This window comes from Mastomys coucha, chromosome X (genome assembly GCF_008632895.1).
Source record: "Mastomys coucha isolate ucsf_1 chromosome X, UCSF_Mcou_1, whole genome shotgun sequence".
Classification (NCBI taxonomy): Eukaryota; Metazoa; Chordata; class Mammalia; order Rodentia; family Muridae; genus Mastomys; species Mastomys coucha.
In genome coordinates, this window is record NC_045030.1 from 159319850 (window position 1) to 159324936 (window position 5087).

The window sequence follows — 5087 nt, forward strand, 5'->3', positions numbered from 1 at the left end:
GAAGATATTTACTGGTCCATTACCTTGGGAGTCTTCACTCTCTTCTATACCTATTATCCTTAGGTTTGATCTTCACATTGTGTCCTGAATTTCTTGGATGTTTTGAGTTAGGAGCTTTTTGCTTTTTGAATTTCTTTGACTGTTGTGTCAATGTTTCTATGACATCTTCTGCCTCTGAGATTCTCTCTTCTATCTCTTGTATTCTGTTGGTGATGCATCTATGACTCCTGGTCCCTTTCCTAGGTTTTCTAACTCCAGGGTGTTCTCCCTTTGTGATTACTTTATTGTTTCTACTTCCATTTTAGGTCCTGGATGGTTTTCTTCTATTCCTTCACCTGTTGGTTGTATTTTCCTGTAATTCTTTAAGGGATTTTTGTGCTTCTTCTTTAAGGGCTTCTACCTGTTTACCTGTGTTCTCCTGTAATTCTTTAAGGGAGTTATTTATTTCCTTCTTTATCAGCATCATGAGATGTGATTTTAAGTCCAAATCTAGCTTTTCTGGTGTGTTAGGGTATCCAGGACTTGCTGTGGTAGGAAAACTGGGTTCTGATGATGCCTAGTAACCTTGGTTTCTGTTGCTTATGTTCTTGTGCTTGCCTCTCACCATCTGGTTATCTCTGGTGCTACCTGCCCTCACTGTCTTTGACCAGAGCCTGTCCCTCGTGTTATCTTGGTTGTGCCAGAACTCCTCAGAGTCCAGCTGTCTCTGTGATCCTGTGAACATGAGATCCTGGGTGTAAGAGCTCCTGGAAGTCTAGCTGCTTCTGGGATCCTGAAATCTTGGTGTGACCAAGTTCCCAAGATCCTATGATCCTATGATCCTATGATCCTGGGCATGTTAAAAGCACCTGAGAATAGAGCTTCCTCTGGGTATCTTGGGACTTGGTGCTGAGATAGCACCCAAGGTCTGCTCAGGGCACTAGCTCAGACTAGAAGGAACCTGTGCCACTGGCCAAGCAGGGTTTTCTGCATCCCTTGATCCCCTGGGGTCCCAGTTACTTTTGGTGTTGGGGCAGATGTTGTGGTATCCTCACCTATGATCCTGGGCATGTTAGAGCACCTGGGAGTCCAGCTTCCTCTGGGTGTTGTGGGATTGAGTGCAGAGCTAGTGCCTAAGGTCTGCTCAGGGTATTGGCTCAGACCAGAAGGCTCTTCTTTTCCTTATAAAGTGCCTTACCTAAAGTATTTTGTTCAAGTGATGAAAACAGACCAGGCTATCAGTATAATCACTGTGTTAAATTCTAAGCCTACCATATATGCAATTTCATAAAATGTGACTTGGTAGCAAGCACTTTAATATCACTGAACCTCAATAACAGTGGGTTTGCAGTCTCACTCTGCCAGTTGTTTATCTAACTCTTTTAACCCATAGTTTCACACCTTAAAATAGAGACAAAGTATTATTCATCTCACAGGTATATATAATAACTTAAATAATGTAATTAAGGAAGTAGCATGCCCTCTCATCATTCTTCATTAAATAAACTAAAAAGTTATGGCAGAGACATTTATTGCCCTTTGATTATACATGTTAGACACATTCTCAGCAAACCCTTGGAAATTAGAAATATTATGTACCTATTCTGTCCAATGACTCATGAATGTACTATGTGTGTTACTTCTGAATGAAATATCTAAGGAGGATTGATCACAGAGGTTTCCTGTTAAAATGGCAAAGATACAGGCCAAGTGGTCTAGACTACTAAATTGTAACATGGAAGACTTGAGAATGCTCTATCCTCTTTCGGATTTTATGTAAATTAGGAACAAGCCTTTGTTCAGGTAAGCCAATGAAGTTGTTAAGATCCCAAGACTTCAGGGTTAATTTGTTTTGCAGCATCCTCGCTTACTGTAAATAACGCATAATTATAATGTAGTCACAGTGAATACACAACTGGTAGCATTCAATTATATAATCTGGGTGTTATTGGCACAACTATGCAGAACAAAATGAATATTCTGTGCCTTTTTCTATTCAGCAAGTATATTAACCCTAATGAGTATGGTCAGAAAGATCAAGGTGTGTAGCTACCCAACTTTGAGACCCACTTATGTTGTTTCTCATAGTGTAAGCATTTCACTGAGTAAAATATAACTCTGTATTTAAAGATAGACGTTTTATATATGATTTATCTCATAAATATGCAACAATTCAATTACATTCAATTACAAAATTCTTAATTTTGTTCCAATGCTAAAGAAAAATATGACTCTGTTGGGCTTACTACAAGAAGGTAAATCTTTTGCAAGTGTGGCACTTTGCCTACAGGATTTACAGGAATAACTTTGACCACAGTGTCTTCCCAGCCAACTTTAGACTTTGATCTCAGTGTGAGATGCAACTGCAAGCAATTACTGTAAACATTAAAGTATAATGGTAAAATTAGATAAGTATATCTAATTATTAGAACCTAGCAGACACTTGATGAATGTTAACTGTATCCTCTGCTGTCATAAGTAATGGAGAGTAGAATGTCACAAGCCACAATCCAATAATAATTCTTCCTGTTAGAGCTAGTATATTTAAGATGAGATAAAAGATCAATATTTACATCACCCCTCTAATATCAAGACTTCCATGGTGTTTTCATACAAAAAAAAAAGAACTTCAGCCACTCTTCTCCATCTGATGATCAAAACTTAGTGAGAACATCTCCCATCTACCTATGTCTCCAGAGACTCTTCCCAACAAAAAGCAATGCACGTTCATATGGTTAAACTCTATTACATGCATTTAAACAATATTTCCTTAATCAGTGAGTATATGTTGCTCCAGACATGGGAATCTAGTGAGTACATTCTGTTGTCTTTGCCCTCCATAAGCTTGGGTAGCATTTTAGAAGAGAATTACCCATATCTACATCAGTTAAGGAAAGTCCAGATGTGGATCTTTCTGGGCAAGACTTCTACGAGAAGAGGAACCACAAACCCATTCCTCTCTCACAATCAGCCACTGTGAAAGTGAGGCAGAACTGTATGCCCAGAAGTAGTCTGAACAAAAGGATAAATAGATTGCTTCCTTCCCAAGTGAGCACGCTTCAAGCCCACTTGGGAGAGAGAAGAAAGCAATCACATGAGATAGAGGGAGGGAGGAACCTGTGTAGGAGATGGGAAGTGGAGGAGAAAAGGGGAGTATGATACAGTATGATGGGAGAGACAGGAGAGAAGTCCTAAGGACCAGCAGAATGAATGGAAATATGTGCCCCCAGGGGGTGAGAGGTAGGGGGACCCTCTAGAAAATACAAGAGACCTGGGAGGTGAGCAACTTTCAGAACACAAAGGGAGGGGTCTTAGATGAAATGCCTAACACTGGGGAGAGGGATCTCATAGAGTCCACATCCAATAGAAAGACAGGGCATCAAGTGGAGGGATGGGGTTGCCATCCCACAGTCAAAAACTCTGACCCAGAATTGTTCCTGTCTAAAAGAACTGCAGGGACAAAAATGGAAATGAGACTGAGGTAAAGGAGGTCCAATGACCAGCCCAACTTGGGATCCATCCCAAGGGGAGGTGCCAAGGCCTGACACTATTACTGGTACTATGCTATGCTTACCAAAAGGGGCCCAGTATGGCCTCTGAGAGGCTCAACAACCAGCTGGCTAAAACAGACACAGATACTTACACCATTGGTCTGAAATCATGACCCCTTGTAGTTGAATTAGTGAAAGGCTGAAAGAAGCTGATGAGGAGAGTGACCCCATAGGAAGACCAGCAGTCTTAATTATCCCAGACCCTTGAAACCTCTTGGACACTGAACTACCCACCAGGCAGCATACACTGGCTGTTCTGAGGACCCTCCCCCACTCCCTGTCACATATATAGCAAAGGTCTGCCTGGTCTGGCCTCAGTGGGAGATGTGCCTAACTCTTGAGAGACTTGAGGCCCCAGGGAGTGGGGAGGCCTTACCAGGGCAGGGACATCCTCTCAGAGACAGGGAGAGGAGGAATGGGATGAGAAACTGTGGGAGAGCAGGCTGGGAGTGAGCTAATGACTGGACTGTAAAAAATAAAGTAAAACTAATTTTAAAAAATTGCCCTCTAGCAACTTCTCATTCAACAAGCAAATACAAGAATCTGGATCGAAGAAAAAAGCAAGAGCCTCTATCCTGAACCCTTCTCTAAAGTATATGCTCCCTTCCAAAGAACTCTACATTTGGAAGTTAACAGACTTCTGTTTTGTCAGTCATAATACTGACACCTTTTGAGACTTTGTGCTCTCCAATATCTCAAAGTTTGGAGAGGAAGAGGAATAAATTCAAACCTCAACTCAATTTCTAACACAAATAAAGTTATACTTAATCTTGAGATACTACCTGTTAAGTATTTCCTCTAACAAACTACCTAGAACCCATTCTTAGTATTATGGAAACTATAAGTAAAGTTTTTTCTGGAAATAAGTTACAATAAGAACATGTAGCCGATTTAAACTATCTATCTATTTCCTAGAAACTGGTATAGCTACTCAGTCAGGTATAGTCTTTTTTTTAAAGCTGCCTGTAGTGTGGTAGGTTACATAATGAAATAGCTCTATCTCTTATCAAAGAAATTGTGTTCTCACATAATGATGTAGTTCTTCTTCCAGGAAAGGATAAAATGTACAAAATCTAATATAGTCAATGTGCAAAAACAAAAACTCTTTATTCATGCCTTCTCTTATTATGATGATAAATTCTGTGAAAGTGGATATCCTGTATTTCTAGTATATATTCACAAAGATGTGTCAGTATAGTTATATATGTAAAAAACTAGTGAGCTAACCTATAAAATACCTAGTATAAAGTGAACTAAAGCTTCATGAATTTTATATAGTGCATGTACCTCAGTTTTAGACTGTCAGAATGCAAAATCATGACATGAGTGTGCCTCAAGCTATGGGGGTAGGGTTTTGTCACATAGACAGTTAATGTATTTCAATTGGCTAATTTTAAACCACTGTTACAGACAAAAATACTGAACCATGAATCTTTAAAACGTTCATTCCAAGGTTAATATCATATACATAATTTTAACCAGGACATATTAGATAGGATTTCATGGTCATGTATTATGATAAACATGTTGTGTAATTTCTTTTCCTAGAAAGATGTG